Source organism: Diospyros lotus, chromosome 9 (genome assembly GCF_014633365.1).
Source record: "Diospyros lotus cultivar Yz01 chromosome 9, ASM1463336v1, whole genome shotgun sequence".
Taxonomy (NCBI): Eukaryota; Viridiplantae; Streptophyta; class Magnoliopsida; order Ericales; family Ebenaceae; genus Diospyros; species Diospyros lotus.
The window spans coordinates 37,559,432-37,578,317 of NC_068346.1; the positions used below are offsets into that span (position 1 = coordinate 37,559,432).

The 18,886-nt window shown below is 42.2% G+C and overlaps 1 protein-coding gene across 2 annotated transcripts in view; it reads left to right on the plus strand.

Annotated features, from left to right (window-relative positions):
• The window catches only part of LOC127809662 (L-type lectin-domain containing receptor kinase IX.1-like), a 165,530-nt gene that overhangs the window by 144,091 nt on the left and 2,553 nt on the right, over positions 1–18,886 (plus strand). The gene's annotated exons all lie outside the window — the stretch shown is intronic.

The following is an 18,886-nucleotide window of genomic DNA, read 5'->3' on the forward strand; positions in this document are numbered from 1 at the left end:
ATCTCAACATAAGTTTATAATGGATCTTGTTCTTGAAACTGGTTTACAAGATACTAAAGGCTCTTCTTTCCCTATGTCTAAGGGTTTATCTTTAGAACCTGATCAAGGTACTCCTCTTTCCAATCCTGATCAATACCGACGGCTAATTGGTAAGCTGTTATATGTTAATCTTACAAGGCCAGACATTAGTTATGCTGTGCCGCACTTGAGTCAATTCATGTCATCTCCTTGTCAGCCTCATTTTGATGCAGCTCTCCATGTTGTTAAATACCTTAAGGACACTGCTTCTCATGGTCTTTTTTATCCAGCTTCTACCAGCCTATCACTTTCAGCCTATTGTGATGCAGATTGGGCTTCTTGCAAATTTTCACGACGATCCTTAACAGGTTTTTGTGTTTTTCTGGGTGGTGCTCTGATTTCTTGGAAGACTAAGAAACAGCCTACGGTATCGCGGTCCTCTGCTGAAGCTGAATATCGCAGCATGGCGTCCACTACTTGTGAGCTTGTTTGGATTTCTAATCTTCTCAAGGATCTAAATATTTCGGTTCCCTTACCGATTACCCTTCATTGTGACAACCAAGCTGCTCTACACATCGCTGCCAATCCAGTTTTTCATGAGCGCACCAAACACCTTGATATTGATTGTCATCTTGTCCGCGATTATCTCAAACAAGGTTTTATAGCTCCACTCTTTGTTCCTTCTCAATTGCAGCTTGCGGATTTGTTTACCAAACCTTTGACAGTTGCTCATCATCAATCTATGGTTGTCAAGTTGGGCTTGTGCTCTCCCCAATCTCCAACTTGAGGGGGGGCTCTTGGTTATACTGTTAGATTTATTTACATATATGTACAGTAGCAGCAGCAGTGTATGTAAATAGAAACGAATGTAGAGGATTAGTCATGTTATATATATATATATATATATATTTTAGTAGGCATAAGTCTTGAACTGACGGATTATGATTTAGAGAAGTTTTATTCCATTTCTCTCTTCTCTGTTTTGAGCAGATTTATTTTCCTAGTTATTGATTTTTTCACAAAATCTGATAATGTAGAGAGAGCTCAGTGTTAGGTTGACCACCTTGGACTTGGAGCACACAAGTAAATTACACCAGACAATCTAATTAATTCAATTCAATTGAAATTTAACACTTCGTCTGTGTTTGGAAACACATTATGGCTACGTTTGGTATGGGAAAGAGAATAGGAATAGAATGACTACTCTATTCCATTACCATGTTTGGTATGGGTAGAAATGAAATGGGTGTGTCTACAGAGAATGGGGTGGGACACGATGGGTTTAATCAAATTTGTGAATAAAAGACAAAAGGTTGTAAAGATGGTATGGGACGCAGTGGTGTCGACAAGAGAGGAGGGACAGATTTGGGTAGATTTCAACTAGATCTAGTTTTGAGGAGGCTGTAAAGATCGTGGTGGCTGCTGGCGGATGAGGGGTGGTGGTTGATGGTGTTTCTCAGCCATATCTAGTTCAAAAGAGGCAAAAGTTCACTCTGACTAGCAATGAATATATTGAAGAAAAGAAAAAAAAATAAGATAAAATATTAATTCCATTCTACAGTAGTGGTATCAACCCATTCCAGACCCAACTCGTTCATGGAACGAGTTGAGTTTGACTCTAGTCGTTAACACAAAATAGGGACTGAGTTCTATCTGTGAGTCCACTTAGGGCGGACCAAGTCGAGCCTAGGCTTGCGAATCCTAAATAGTTGAGCCTAACAAAAACCTTATCAGATTAATCTATTTTTAAAATAATTTTAGAAAATATATTTATTTAATATGGGATATAAATTTTTATATAAAAATATAAATATTTATGATGTATGAATTCATATTATTAATTGATAATATCTTCGATATATTTATAAATATTAAAATTATTAAATTAAATATCAACAATCCATACTAAAATAAAAAATTATTTATAGTTTTATGTTTTTATAAAATTAAAATTAGTTAAGTTGAGAACTTTTAGATATATCAGATTACAAGTCCAAAAATATTATGCTTGATTGAATTCCATATGACTAAATTTATTTTTTTAATCTTATATTTTTATGTAATTATTCGAACTTTTTACTATTTTGATTACATTTTTTAATTTAATTTTTTATTCAATTTAACCCTTATACTTTGTTGACGTACGAAAACGGTCAACCGGAGTTCGAGAGCCCACAACGTGATAACGGGTACCAAGAGGCAAGGAATGGAAGACTGAAGCAGATAAGGAACACACACAGGACTTTTACGTGGTTCGGCCAGAATAATGCCTAGTCCACGACCGTTCTCTGGTTATTCTAGCAGAGTAACAGTATGTATTTTCTGATGATCCTTTTTTTACAATGGCGTCCCCTCTTCTATATATAGAGTAGGGTAGCTTACAATGCGAATTAGTCCTAAGTACGGAAGAAGTCTATTCCGTTGATGGCGCTTTCCTTATTGGTTTCGGATTGTCAGGGATAGATCCCTTGTCTTCAGGGATTCGGATTGCTTCCGATAGGTAAGTGTCTATCGCTTCCGATTATCTCGCGATCTTCCAGCCGTCTGATCTGGGCGTATCTCTCGGCGAGCTGAGGTCGTGATGTTTGGAGTTCGTCTGAGCGAGCTCGCTTAAAGCGAGCTTGCTTGCATCAGCGATCTGGCTTCTGGTCCCGAAGGAATGGGACTCCGCACTGATGGCTTTCGGTCTTCGGGTCTGGCGGGCTTCTGGGGAGTTCGGGCCGCTCTGCTGGGCCTTAGGTGATTCGGGTCGTTCTGCTGGGCCGGGCCCAGCCCGTCAATTGATTTTCGGAGATCGCATATAACATAAGCCCCCCAGCTCTTAGTGCGAGCTGCGGACTGAGAGCTGCTCCAGTTGCCGCAACCTGTCTAGCTGTATTTCGGACGACCAACCGTCCCTTGAGAAACACTTCAAAGGGCACGTCTTGCCCGTACTGCTTTAAATGCGCACATTCCCCCATTACTACGCGTGATCATGCCTGTGGGTCCCACAAGCTGTCGTGCGGCCGAGTTTCTTGGGGCATACCATGAGCCATTTTTTGATCCGACGGCCAGGATCTTCCAAGCAAAAAGTATAAATAGCGGGAGAGACTACCTTCTTCCCCCTTCGCTTTATTATTTCGAATTTTCGTTGTGTGCGAAGGTTCTTATTCGTCTCCTTGCTCTGTCTCGACTGCGACCGCCTTTCCAGTTTTCGGGTGCCTTCGCCGCCATTCCTTGTTTCGGCATTTGCTTGTCCTCCATTTATCCGGTGAGTTTCTCGCAACCCCTTTAGTCTTGCTTTCTGGTTTACTGTCTCTCGGATTTATCCGCGTACTGTCTTCTTCGTGATGGCTATGTGTCTTCCTCTGGTATTTAGAGCGTCGTTTGGCCCCCTTTTTGGCCTATGATTGTCGAAGCGAGCTTAGTCTTGCTTTTAGATATCCACCGGGCTTAAGTTTCTGGCCCCCCTGCTTTAGGCAGTGTCCTTACTTCGCGGTTTCGGCGCGACTTGATCGAATGGGGAGAGTCTAGGGCTTTTTTCTGTTTTGCGAGCGCCGGTCTGCTTCCAGCGGCCTGACTCTAATTTTGTCGTAGATGTCCCTCTCAGGTCACAGGCGCCGCGATTACCAAATAGGAGACATGGATACCCAGACTTCTTCGGAACCGTGTGAAGGATGGGAGGAGACGGTCAAAGAGCTTACCTCTCGGCGAGGTGGGGATGCTCGCGAGCTCGCTTCGTCAGTCTCAGCTGCTTCGTTTCAGCGATCTGGGGATGAGCGAGGAGCCCGCGAGGTGTTCGAGCGTCATCCTTCTAATGTGACCTTTGGCAAGCTTATTTCTTGGGTCAATGAATATAATTTTCCTTCGACCTCTAGTGCCATGGTTCCTTCTCCTGAGGACCATGCTGCCAACCCTCCTAAATGGTTCATCGCTTTGAGCCTTCAACACCTGGAGTCTGGTTTTAGGCTTCTAGTCCCTTCTTATTTGATAGCTCTTCGCTGACTGGTCACCTTGTGTTCAGTTGGGATCATCGCCTCGGACCCATAGACCAACGAGAAAGGAGTCTCAGCTGTGCTAGTTCGAGCTGTCGTCCGATACGCCCAAAGCACCGTTTGTAGTTCGTCCGCCCAAGCGCCCTTCCTGTCTTCCAGCTTCGTCTTCAGGGCGTGCTTAATTATCTTGTTGACTGCTTCGACCTGCCCATTGGCCTGGGGGTGGATTACAGCCGTGAAGCTCTTTTGGATTCCCAATGACTCGCAGAATTGGATGAATTGCTCGCTGGTGAATTGAGTTCCGTTGTCTGTGACTATCTACTGTGGGACCCCAAACCTGCAAATGATATTATTCCAGACAAATTTTTGTACCTTGGAGCTGGAGATTTCAGCGAGCTCTTTCGCTTCGGCCCATTTGGTGAAGTAATCAACTGCCACGATGGCATGCTTGCAATTGCCACGAGCTGTTGGGAGCGGCCCAATCAAGTCCATACCCCAGACAGCAAACGGCCACGAGCTGTTCATCTGCTGAAGGTAGGCCGGTGGAGCCCGCGGGACATTAGCGAACCGTTGGCACTTGTCACACTTTTTCACCAAGTTGATCGCGTCTTGTTTCATCATAGGCCAATAGAATCCCTGCCGAAGGGCCTTCTGGGCTAGTGACAGAGCCCCGGCGTGGTTGCCGCAGTGCCCAGCATGTATTTCCTCCAGCACGGTCTGACAGTCAGAGCCCTCAATACATCTTAACAATGGAGCTGTGAATCCTCGTTTATACAACACCTCATCGTAGATACAGTAGCGAACGGCTCGAGCTCACAGTCTGCGCGCTTCTAGTTTATCTGTCGGTAGCTTTCCTTCCCGTAGGTACTCCAGAATGGGGCTCATCCATGAGCCCTGGGATGCGTGAACCACCATCGTCTCGACCGGTTGCTCCATGCTAGGGGCGGCTAAAAACTCCACCGATATAGCCCCTAGAAACTCTGTGTCTCGCGCAGTAGCTAGCCGAGCCAGTGCATCTGCATGGGAATTCTGAGAGCGTGGAATTTGGCGTACCTCGAACCGTTGGAAAGGAACTAGAAGTTCGCGTACTTTGAGTAGGTATGCTGCCATCTTCACCCCCTTCGCCTGATATTCCCCGCGTATTTGGTTGATAACGAGCTGGGAATCGCTGAAAATTATCAGTGCTTCAGCTCGCACCTCCTTTGCCAAGCGCAGCCCTACGAGCAGCGCCTCGTACTCGGCCTCGTTATTGGTAGCTCGGAAACCGAATCGCAGGGCGCATAGTATTCTGTGGCCCTCCGGGCTTATTAGCATAACTCCTGCCCCAGCTCCTTGCTCGCTCGACGACCCGTCAACGTACAACTCCCAGGACGGTCCTTCCGAGGTCTCTCCTTCTACTCGGGTCGTTTCAGTGAATTCAGCGATAAAATCCGCCAGTGCCTGCCCCTTGATTGCCACTCTTGGTTTGTATTCCAAGTCGAACTGAGCGAGCTCAATTGCCCCTTTCAGCAAGAGGCCCGATGTGTCTGGCTTCTGCAAAATCTGCCTCAAGGGGTACTTAGTTAGAACATCGATCTGATGGGCCTGGAAATATGGACGTAATTTCCTCGATGCTATGACCAAGCAGTATGCGAGCTTCTCCATCGATGTGTACCTCGTTTCTGCGTCCACCAACCTCTTGCTAATATAATAAACGGGGTATTGCACCCCTTCTTCCTCCCGAACCAAGGCTGCGCTGAGAGCATGCGCCGACACTCCTAGGTAGATCACCAGTTTTTCCCCATCTCAGGGTTTTGAAAGCAGCGGAGCTTGCCCCATATACTCCTTCAGCTGCTGGAAGGCGAGCTCACACTCCTCACTCCAACTGAAACCTTGGGCTTTTCGCAACGTATTGAAGAAAGGGATGCACTTGTCGGTTGCCTTGGAGATAAATCGGCTTAGTGCAGCGACCTGGCCGGTTAGGCTCTGCACGTCCTTCATTCTTACAGGCGACCTCATATCCAAAAGGGCCTTTATTTTTTCTGGATTGGCCTCGATACCTCTGCTGTTGACCATGAATCCCAAGAACCTCCCGGAAGCCACCCCAAATGCACATTTTAGTGGGTTCAGCTTCATATTGTAGCTCCTGAGGATCTTAAATGTTTCTCCCAAATTACGAACATGATCTGCGACCTGCTCAGACTTAACCAGCATATCGTCAATGTATACCTCCATTGTTTTCCCAATCTGTGCTTCGAACATCATGTTCACAAGTCTCTAGTAGGTCGCTCCAGCATTCTTCAACCCGAACGGCATGACCTTATAACAGTATAGCCTGCGATCGGTGATAAACGACGTGTGTTCCTCCTCGTTAGGATTCATGGGGATCTGGTTGTATCCCGAGTAGGCGTCCATGAAACTGAGGAGCTGATGCCCCGCTATTGCATCCACGAGCTGGTCAATTCTTGGGAGGGGGAAACTGTCCTTCGGGCAGGCTTTATTTAAGTTGGTGAAGTCGACGTAGGTCCTCCACTTCCCGTTCTTCTTTTTTACCAGCACTGGGTTGGCTACCCAGACTGGGTAGTGAGCCTCTCTGATAAACCCATTAGCCAGGAGCTTATCCACCTCCTCTTTAAGGGCGGCGTAGCGTTCTGGAGTCATTGGTCTCCTCTTCTGGCGCACCGGCTTGTAGCTGGGGTCTATGTTGAGTCTGTGCGACATGACCTCCGGTGCTATCCCCACCATGTCTTCGTGATTCCACGCAAACACATCCAGGTTAGTCTTAAGGAATTCAATAAGTTGGCATTTTACCTCGGGGGCCAGATTCTTCCCGAGCTTCAGGCATCTTTCAGCGTCCACCTCGCTGATCGGGATCTCTTCAAGTTCTTCCACCGGGCCGGTGGCCTTGTCGCAATCCACTTCTCTGGGATCCAGGTCGTAACTCACCCCGCTCCGACTTGAAGGTCGATGCGCTCCCTCTGTGACCACATTTACTTTCTTTCCTCTGGTCCCCATCTTGACCGCGTCCTCGTAGCAACGTCTTGCGAGGTGCTGCTCTCCCCGCACGCATCCAGTTCCGTTGGTGGTTGGAAACTTGACAGTCAGCGCTCTGGTCGAGGTGACCATATCCAGCTCGTTCATCACCGGTCTCCCGAGCACAACGTTGTATGCTGAGGGGCAGTCAATGATCAGAAACTCCGCAAGCGCTGTGGCTTCGCGACCTTCGCCCCCAATTGTGAATGGGAGCTTAACTCGTCCCATGGGGACCAATGCATCTCCCGTGAACCCAAAAAGTGGCTCTGGGGATGGGCCCAACTGTTCGGGCCCGAGTCCCATCTGGTCGAAACAGGCCCTGTACATCACGTTCACCGAGCTGTCGGTGTCCACCATTATTCTTTGCACCTCCATGTTGCCGATGTGAGCGCGAATGACGAGAGTGTCATTGTGCGGCCAGTGTATGTCCCTGGCGTCCTCCTCGGAGAAAGTGATTTCTTTCACTGCCATCCTGGCTCGCTTTGATGATCCCATCTGCTCGCTAGATCTTGCCACTAGGACATGATTAGCCTCGCGTACGTACCTTTCGTGCGACCTGTTCGATGTGCCTGCGAGGTGAGGACCGCCGTGGATCGTATAGATCGTCCGAACTGCTGGTGCGCGCTCATCCTCGGGGGGCGGTCGTTGTTGATTCGCCTGCTGTGGTGGCTGATTTGCAGGTCGCACCACATAGTCTCGCAGCCGGCCCCTTCGAATCAGTTCTTCAATTGCATCCTTCAAAGCGTAACATTCAGAGGTGTCGTGCCCCACCTCGTTGTGATACGCACAAAACTTCTCCCTATTTCTGAACTTGTTGGGAGTTTTTATCGGGTTTGGCCTCCCGAAATCCTCTCTTCTCCTTTCCATGGCGAAGATCCTTTCTTGAGAATCTGACAGGGCCGTATAGTTGTTGAAACGGCCTTGTCTCGGAGGTCGGTCCTCTTGTTCTTCCCGCCGAGCTCGCTTGGCTACCAGATTGTTAGACCGCTCTCCTCGGTTGTCCTTTCCGTTTTCCCCGTCGTTCCTTTTCCTGTCTCGGTTAGAGCTTCTAACTTCCTCTCTATGTCCGGCGGGCTTCTTCGAACCGAACGCTTCTTCCCACCGGATCTCCTTTGCAGCTCGTTCATAGAACTCTCCCAGATCCGCAACGGGGGATTTATAGATGCTCTCGTAGAGCTTCCCGTCTTTCCTGAGACCTGCCGAGATGGCCGTCAGGATACTTTCATCCGAGGGACTTTCGACGTTACTCACCTCGCGCCGGAACTTGGCGATGTAATCTTTGAGGGACTCGCCCGACCTTTGGAAGACCGTGGCGAGGTGGCACGGCGAGGCGAGCTGTCGTCTTAGAGCTCTGTACTGCCCGAGGAACTTCCGCTAGCATTCTTCCCAATTGCCAATGCTGCGAGACGGGAGGCTTCTGAGCCAGGCGCGCGGGATGTCGCCCAAGGTCGCGGGGAATACCTGGCACTTCACCAGCGAGCTGGTGGTCTGCAGATCCATCTGGACATTGAATGCGTCCAGGTGGTCATAGGGGTCGCTATCTCCGTTGTACTGTGGTATGCTCGGAACCTTGAATCTCCTGGGGAGAGTTTCGAGTTCAACTTCCTTTGTGAATGGCGTCCGTTCTCCGCAGCCACTATTTTGGCCACGAACTCCTTGTCGTGCCTCCAGTTCTTGCACCCTTTGGAGCAACTCCTCAACGGCGGTGTCCTGGTCCACAGACCGTTGGAGCTGCGATCTCCTGCTTCCTCTCTCCGGTGAGCGACGTGACAGGAGGTCCGCATCCTTGGACCTTGAATTAGAGGAATTTACTAATCTTTCTGGCGAAGGAACTCTATCGGCTTCTCTTTCGTTTGGCGGGGGTCTTTCCTCTCGTGGGTGGCGAGGTCTTCGGGGTGACAGTGACTCTGGTTGTCTCGGGACCATTTGCGGCTGGGCTCGGGCTAGGGCCCTGACCGCATCAGCGAGCTGCCTAACAGTATTCTCCAGAGCCTCCTGACGCTGCTGCCAGGCCTGAACCGCCTCTACCCCGACGGTTGGGGCGACAGGTTGGGCCGGAGCCCGTGGGGGCATTCCGGTAGTGATTCCGGTAGCCAGTGGAACCAGGGTTTCCGTCGCGGGGGCGACGGATCCCATGACAAGTGGCTCATCGTGCGGTTGGTTGTGATGATTTTCAGGCAAATTGGCGATTGCGTCAGAGCTTCGTGCATTCCTTCCTCTTGCCATTGCTATCGATCAGTGCGGGCCCTCCTTCTAGCGCCAAAGATGTTGACGTACGAAAACGGTCAACCGGAGTTCGAGAGCCCACAACGTGATAACGGGTACCAAGAGGCAAGGAATGGAAGACTGAAGCAGATAAGGAACACACACAGGACTTTTACGTGGTTCGGCCAGAATGATGCCTAGTCCACGACCGTTCTCTGGTTATTCTAGCAGAGTAACAGTATGTATTTTCTGATGATCCTTTTTTTACAATGGCGTCCCCTCTTCTATATATAGAGTAGGGTAGCTTACAATGCGAATTAGTCCTAAGTACGGAAAAAGTCTATTCCGTTGATGGCGCTTTCCTTATTGGTTTCGGATTGTCAGGGATAGATCCCTTGTCTTCAGGGATTCGGATTGCTTCCGATAGGTAAGTGTCTATCGCTTCCGATTATCTCGCGATCTTCCAGCCGTCTGATCTGGGCGTATCTCTCGGCGAGCTGAGGTCGTGATGTTTGGAGTTGATCTGAGCGAGCTCGCTTAAAGCGAGCTCGCTTGCATCAGCGATCTGGCTTCTGGTCCCGAAGGAATGGGACTCCGCACTGATGGCTTTCGGTCTTCGGGTCTGGCGGGCTTCTGGGGAGTTTGGGCCGCTCTGCTGGGCCTTAGGTGATTCAGGTCGTTCTGCTGGGCCGGGCCCAGCCCGTCAATTGATTTCTGGAGATCGCATATAACATACTTTAACTTTTTTTCTTGTGACAACACGAATTTTTTGATATTTTAATTACATCAGTAAATCTATATTTTCGAGTTAATTTAATTATTATACTTTTATGTGTAAAAAAAATAAAATAAGATAACAAAATAGATATTATACTATGTTAATGTCAAAGTCAAAAGGAGTTGAATTGACTCTAAAATACAAGTTTAATAGGGTAATTAAAATAATAAAAATTTAGATTATCACATTAAAAAAATTAAAAATTAAATGTTAAAATTAGTTTAAAAATATAAATTTAGAAGTATAATTAAAATAATAAAAAAATAAATAACTATAAAAAAAATATAAAAAAAAATTTAACCGAATTCTATATAAATGACAGAGACTAATCGAGGCCAACCAGAGCCCATGGGCCCTTTCGACATATCTAGCGCGAGGTGCCGTGGCAGTAGAATCGTTATAGTGGATGTTTTTGGCAGCGGAATCGAGATGATTGGTTGTCGTGACCCGAAAATGACACGTGTCTTCGAAAATCGCCTGTGAAAAATAATCAGATCCGTACTTACAAAATTATTAAATCGCCCCAAATTTGGACTCTCTGTCACATTGGCCCCATGGCCCTAACTCAAATCCCCATTTCCTGAGATCTCCCTCTTTCTTCTCTTACTCTTGAGTCTGAGCTGCTGCGATTTCCCTCAAATTTTGCGCCTCTCCCCAAGACTCCACCCGCCATCACCCACCCTCTCTCTGTAGTTTCTTACTCTACGCTGTAGCAACGTAAGATTGTTCTTCCATTTCTATGGGCAAATGCGGCGCCAATCAAGAGCTTGTGTGATGTTGCGTTTGAATGGTTCAAATTTGGATTAAAGAATCTGTAGATCCAATTCCCCCAGATGCAGATTCTGGGTCACTTCTGTTTACGGCTGACTGTTTTCTCTGTTCTTGACTTCTACCTGACATTTTTGCAATACATTTTTGGGTTTCCCTCCATGGACTGTGTTTCATGCTTCAAGTTTTGTGTCAGAGCAGTGGATTCTTGATATCTGAGTGTTTCAGCCAATTGCTTAATGTGCTGGGTCTCTTCTTGCTATTCAGTTTGGCCCTGAACGTTCTGTAATTTGGTTCTCATTATAAGGGCGTCACTCAGTTGCTATGTGATTTGAGAAATGGGGGCGGGGGGTTTATTCCAGTAACCGCTGTGCTGAGACATCCAACCGAAAGACTAGCTTATTGGGACCTTGGAAGAACTCAGAAATAAGAAAGGATGGCAATGGTGATGATACTAGTGAAGAAGGAGAAGAAGAAGAAGAAGTTGATGTATTGGCATTGCGGAAACTAGTCAAGATTGAGAGGGAGAGGGCCAATGCTGCTAATTTGGAACTTGAGAAGGAGAGGATGGCAGCCGCCACTGCTGCCCATAAGGCAATGGCGATGATTTTACGCCTTCAAAACGAGAAAAAGCTTGATTGAAATGGAAGCCAATCAGTACCGTAGGTTGGCCGAGGTAAAGCAGCTTCATGATCAGGAAGTGATTCAATCATTGAGATGGATTGAGATGAGGCATGAATCTGAAAGGAGTCTTTTGGAGCTCCAATTGAGTTCTTACAGGCGAAGATTGAAGCTACTCACCAAGGGTGGTGACGAAGGGGATGAATCCCGGTGTATTGATCATGAATCCCTCAGTTTTTTCAATTTCACCATTGAGGATAGTCCTGCTGCTGATGCAATAATTAGCTCACTTGACATGGATTCATCACCGCAGCAGAAGTTCTAACTTTGATATCGGCGACCAATTTCCTTCGTCTTCGAGCTCGTCGACAACTCCTTCATCTTCGAGCTCACTGGCAATGTAGACAGCGACAGTCGAAGGTGGAGTAGATGCACGCCAACGCACGACGCTGCTGTTGGTGGAGGTCCGACGACGGCAAGAACAAGCACTGAATGACTCGATCAAAGGTGGAGAAGACACAGTGGAGAGAGAGAGAGAAATAGAGATGGAGATGCACTGGAGAGAGAGAGACACTCGGTCTCATCGATGGTGGGTGTGGCTGGATGGGGCAAGGCGGTTGCTCGCGACAGAGGGAAGGACGACGACGAGTGGGGGCGGGGCAATTGCTCGCAGTTGGTGAGGGGCGAGGGGCAATGGCGGTCCGAGCGGTAGTGTAGGGGGGCGATGGCAGTCTGTGGCCTGTGGTAGGGGCGAGGCGGTGCATTGCTCGTAATGGTGCGGGATGACAATGGATGGTACTTGTGATGGGGGGTAACAGTGGTGCTCAGGGTGAGAGGGCGACAGCGAACGATGTTCACGGCGATGGTGGGTTTAAAAGAGAGAGTATGGGAGAGATAGTAAAAGAGGGAGAACGAGAGATAATGAAATAATTTAATTTTTTTAAGTTTAATTTATCGTAATATTTTGATATAAAAAATTATCAACTTGTCTAAGAGAATTGTTCCTGTAGCATTGTCCAGCTCATCCAACATTCAAAGGTTTATCATGGCAGGCTCATTGCTAAACCATTTATCCACTATATTTGATGATTTAATCCTGATTTGTTTTTAATCTTAAATTTTAATAATAAAATATTAAATTTTAAATTTAAATAATAAAATATTAATGTCAGTTATCAATGATGTTATGTTGCCCACTGACGGACAATATAACATTTGTCTGTCAATAAAAGAGACGTGGGCTCCATGCATGTGGGCTCATGTGCAAAGATGAACCCACGTGTATGGGGCCCACCCCCTTCATTGGCAGATAAATATTATGTTGCCTGTTAGTAGACCACATAGCAATCCTGCATCATTTATTGTCCCTAAACTTAGGCTACTTTTGTTCGTATTTGATTTGTGACAATCATGAATGCTCACTATGGTCAAGATTTCACAATTTCTTTGACCAGAAATGGACGCAATAGGAAGGCAATAAATAATTTGGTTGTGGACCAGATTTATTTTAAATTAGTTAGATTTAGATTTGGTAACTAATGAATGGGTCTAAATTCATTCGAATTTCAACTGCTTCTCATGAATATGGATCCAGATTTCATGGATTTGGATTCAAATTCATTGTTCCTTATAAGAAAAATTACAAACACTTCATCTTTCTTTTCTCTCATCTAAAAATATATTTTTTATTGGTTAATTTTCTTATAATAAATATATTTTGTTTTAGTAAATGCTTCTAAAACAAAATATGTTTGTTTCTATGAGTAACATGCATATGTTGACTAGTTTATTGGGTTCTTTTAACAATTAAAAAATATAGTATTTGATCCTTAAGATGCAAAAAGATCAAGATTTCATATCTTAATTATTAAAAATTGTTATTTTAAATTTTTACATTGACTTAGAATAAACAAAGTTATTATTTATATCATGTAGAACATATACATAGAAAAGAAAAAGTATCATATCATAAAAAAAAAATTACATTAGTGACACACATCAGATTAAAATTTATCTTGATTGGGAAAAGACCAAATTTTCTATGATTTAGAAAAAATCATAAATCTCCAACATTTAAGTCTCTGAATCACTGACCCTATATTTTTCTATTTTTAATTATAAAATATAATAGAACTAATTTTCATTTTTTTTTTCTCTTTGATGAACTCGACTCCATTGTTCTTTCCCTCTCTTATTTATATTTTTTTATTATATTTTAAGATAAAAATTTAAAATATTAATTTTTAACAATTAAAATATAAAATTTTGATATTTTAGACATTAAGGAGCAAACTTTGTAATTTTTACTTGTTAAGGGAGTATAACAAATCAATAAACCTATTCAAATACTGCTAACAAATCATTCACGTGGCGTGTCACTTATAGAAATAAATGTTTTCATATACACGTAAATATTCTGTCACGATAAATATTTAAAATAATAAATTTTTTTAATAATTAAAATATTAAATCTTAAAGTTTTAGAAAGTAGAAACTAAAGACTATATATTTTAATGGTTGAAATTTATAAATATGGGTGGAAGAATCTCAATGTATTTAATGTGGAAGAATATTTCATTATTGGAGGCGGATGTGATCTCCTCTGATGGTCATTATCGAACTGATTAATGAGGTAGATAAGTGATCCACGCGTCATTCAGTGGTTGGGGAACCATGAAACCTAGAAATATCATCCAACATTCAAAGTCCACCATGGCAGGCTCATTATCGGACTGATTAATGGGGTAGATAAGTGATCCACGTGTCATTCAGTGGTTGGGGAACCATGAAACCTGGAAATATCATCCAGTCCAACATTCAAAGGTCCATCATTGGCAGGCTCATTGCTAAACCATTTATGACGTCAGACAGTATTTATGAATAATAATGGATAAATACGCATTAAGCTTGGCGGAGGGAGGATGAAGACTTTGATGCGTGTAGAATGAAAGACTTTGATTCTTCTGCAGAGACAGCCCACCAACACCTGTTTGATCTGTGTGTCCTGAGGATATGCATCCACTCATTACTTGGAACTTTACACAGGGGCGTAATTCTAGAAGGCCATGAACACGCAGCAAACCTATTGAAATTATGTTATCTTTTCATATTATTAAAGAGTAGGATAAAATTATCTTCACAGATATGATAATTTTAATCTATTTTTAAAATTAAAATATAAAATAATCAAAATAAAATTAAAAATTATTTTAAATTTTTTATTAAACTATTTATTAATTTTTTAAAAAAATATATGAGTCAATTTTTCTTATTTAGAGGCTGTTTGGCTTGTCATTTTTTATTAGAGCTTTTAAGTTAGTTAGTTTTTAGTATAAAAGTTGTGTAGTGTTTACGGATAAATATATTTTTGAGCTATCAGTTAATAGTTATGTATTTGATTTGTAAAACCTGATAAGTTGTCAAAATTTAACAAAAAGGCTAAAATAGACATGATCCTAAATAATATAAATAAAATTTATAAAAATATTATTTTTTATAAAAAAATTATAAATTAATTTCTAAATATTAGATAAATTATACATACTTATTAAAAAATATATTAATATAATATATATACATCTTTCATTTTTTCCTTAAAAATATTACCATTAATATATATACAATATATATATATATACACTTACAGGTCGATTGGGGACACCACTGGCGATGGAGGAGGAGGAGGCGACGATCGAGGCTGGAGGCAGCACCTGATGGCGACGGCAATAATAGAAGAGGGTCGACGACACTAGACGGCTTGTGGCGGCGGATTAGGAACTACATGCGGTGATGGCTCGACCCACCAACACGAGGTTGCTTGCGACGGCCTAGCTGGACGACGACGACGGCGATAATGGCTGAAGTGAAGGGAAAATGATGGGGGTACCAACTTTTGAAGGCAAAATAATCTTTTATTTGGTCAACGTAGTAGTGTTTTTTGCAAAAGCTTGAGGGTACCAGCTTTTGCAAAACGTTATTATAATAGCTTTAAAGTTATGTAGCTTTTAAGCTAATTATTGTTACCAAACACTTAATCAAAAAACACTATATAGCTTCTAAGCTGCATTTGGGGCTTGATTTACTCCAAAATCTTTCAAGGAATGGCATTTTGTTGGTTAGATGCAAATATTATTAATTTGCATTGCATTCTTTCATCTGTTTTCATTTCTGGGTCTCAAGAGTCGGCTCTTTTGATTGAAAGTCGACTCTATATGTTAAACTCTCTGCTGGATCGACTAAATTGATTTAGAAGTTGACTTTTTCTTCTAGAAGTTGACTTTTCATTTTTAGACTGCGCACATTGTACTCTTTAAATCATAACTTTTTGTCCAAGTATCGAAATTAAGATCCATTTTTTTGTTATGACCCTAACTCGATAAGATTCGTTTTGATATAGAATTTAGATTATTTGGATAAGTATTGTGCCCATAAATGCCTTATTAAATACCCAATTGAAATCTGAGATTTTTGTTTCAATCCGACCATGTTCTGGTTTTTGGAGCATAACTTTCTGAGGTGATATTCAAATTGAAATTTATTTTTTTTTTTCATAAACTAGAACTTATGAGTTTTGTTTTGCGCATATTCCTTGAATTGGTGGGTTATGTTTTGAACCTGTAACAGCTCGATTAAATCTTGCTTCAATATGGAAATTTTGCCTATTTGCTCCCAATCTTCGTTGTTACCTAATACCAAGTTCATCCATCAAATCTAATATTGATTGGTTGTCTTTTGGGGGTAAAATAAAAATAGTCATGGGCATGTCTTGATGTATCTTGTATTCTACAGCTAAATAGGGTTTGTTCTCCCTACATTTCTTTGTGAAATGATGTTGTACCCTAAGGGGATAGGTTCTAGATGTTGATATTGGGTTGGTTGTGTGATTCTGACTGTGGTCATGTTACATTACACTATGTTACTATATTGTTTCGCATGATGATGTTGGGACATGGGTTGCATTCATTGGGGGTCATGTTTGTATGTGTTGGAAGCGTGAGCATTGGCATGACACAGTTGGCACATTGGCATGACACAGTTGGCTTATTGAGTGCTAACTTGTGTATGATAGGCGAGCATATGCATTTAGAGCATTCACAGTTAGGCATAACATGGCCTGATGCTTGGCTTATGGGGCATTACCATTACGTTAATGCAGCAAAAGTCATTAAATTCCTTATATGTTGCATTGCATGGAAAGGTTGTGGGTAATGATGGAAATGAAACGTGGTTTCCGTTGATACATGATATGAGATCTTGATATACGAGCCGGGGGCTCAATGCGATGTGATTGTGAGTGTTTTGACACGTGATGATGGATATGACTTTGGTGGATGTGATACGAGAGCCTTGGGCTCATGTTATTGATTTGGTAGCCTGTTATTGGCTACTAACAGGTTTGTATATAGGGTCTTGTGCGCCAATGTGTGCATCTTCCGTGGGCCCCAAGAACCATATATGTGCATCTATGCATTTATGATTATAGCTTGGTATTGTTTTATATGAGCACATGGCATGGTGTGTGATATGGCATATGACATGGCATGGATTGTGTGTCGTTTATGTAAATGGGCATGAAGTGTGTTTTCAATGTATAGCATGATATGCATGATATTTTGGGAATGTCCTTATTTAAATTTTTAAGTCACGGCCTCCAAATTTTGGGGCGTGACAATAACTGATAGGGATGGGGAGAGGGCTGGAGACGACGGTCGCCATTAAGGAGATGGAGGCGATGGCGACGGTAACATAGAAGTTGGAGAGAGGTAGTGATAGAGAAGGTAGAAGGATAAATGAGATGGGTAAAGGTTGGAAACATGACATTTGTTTGAGGGTAAAATAGTAAAATGATTGGTCAATGAAATAAGCTCTCAACAACTTATTTAAAAAAACTGGGGGGATAACTTAGAGGGTGTTTTGCTTACTAGTTTGATCGCTTATAAGCTATTAAATTAGCTTGCAAGGTACATGTTTTATTTTTTACGTATTTGGCAAGCTTATAAGCTAATTCAGTAGTATTTGAGAAAAGCTGGTCCTCCCTCCCTAGCTTTTCCAAATAAGCTTCTAAAAGTTTTTTGCGTTAACAAAACAAATTACTGATATACCTTCAAACATTCCACATATATACAACTTTCTATCACATCTCCTTCTCTGCCTCTTCCATTGCTGACATTGCAGCGCCGCCGCCTCCAACCCAGCGTCATAGTCTTCGCCTCCTCCATCTCCTCCTTGGCAGTCGCCAATCATTGCCTCCAACCCCATCTCCATCCTCATCGATCGTTACCTTCATACCCATCCCTAACAATCGCCGCCTCCAGCCTCCATTGCTACCTCATATATGTGGTCTATCACCTGCATCTCCACCGTCCACCGCCTCTTCAATCGTTGCCTCCACCATAGGCATTTCCTTCCCTATCTTTGTATATATATATATACATATATAACATATATATTGTATTAATATATTTTTTAATAATTGTATATAATTTATTAAGTATTCTATCAGTTAGACATCAATTTATAATTTTTTTTATTAAAAATTAATATTTTTATGAATTTTATTTATATTATTCACAACATGCCTATTTTAATCTTTTTGTCAAGTTCTGATAACTTATTAACTCTTTCAAAGCAAAGACATAATTATATAACTGACAACTTAAATCATATTTATTCAAACACGTTATCAGTTTAAACGTTATTCAACTTTTAAATTTTATACGACTTAAAAACTAAACGGGTTAAAAGTTGCTAAAAAAAATAGTAAGCTAAACACTCTCTTATTCAAAACGTTGTTAAAATAGTTTATAATTTTGGTAGTATTTAAACTCTTAAATGTTTAACAAATTCTTCATTAAATATTTTATGTAACTTATAAGCTCTGAAACCGCTAAGCCAACCACCCTCGTAGTTATTTCCAGGGTTAGCTTTGAGATTTTAGGAGCGAAACTTTATATAGAGTCATCTACATTTAAAAATAAAATTACATGTAATGAATACTAATAATTTTTTTATTATATAAAAAAATTTAAAGTTATCAAAATAATAGTTTAAAATTTATAATATTTTGCTTTAAATTTACTCTTCTAGCATTTTTAGATGAAAAATCAATAAATATTTTCTAGTAGACATGCTAAATTAATTTAAATATGAAAGTCAATATAATATCAAATTCAAATGTAATTAAGAAACAATAGAACTAGTTAAATTTGATATTTGAATTGAAATTTTTGCAAAATAAATTAATAAAAGAACACAATCATGAAAAATAAAATAAATTAATTGTACTTTCCATGATTTTCTATCACCCACAAAACAAACCCCAAGACCCACCACTACCAAAATTTTTGAGAAGTTAATGTGTATTTGTTTTCTCATTAAAAATAATTTTTTGATGTCCTCTATTTTCTCTCTTTTTAACGTTAAAATTTAGAATTAGAAGAAAAAAAAAAAACTAAATAGAATTTTCAAGCCCAAACAATGAACTGAAGAGTAATGCAAACCTAAATAGAAT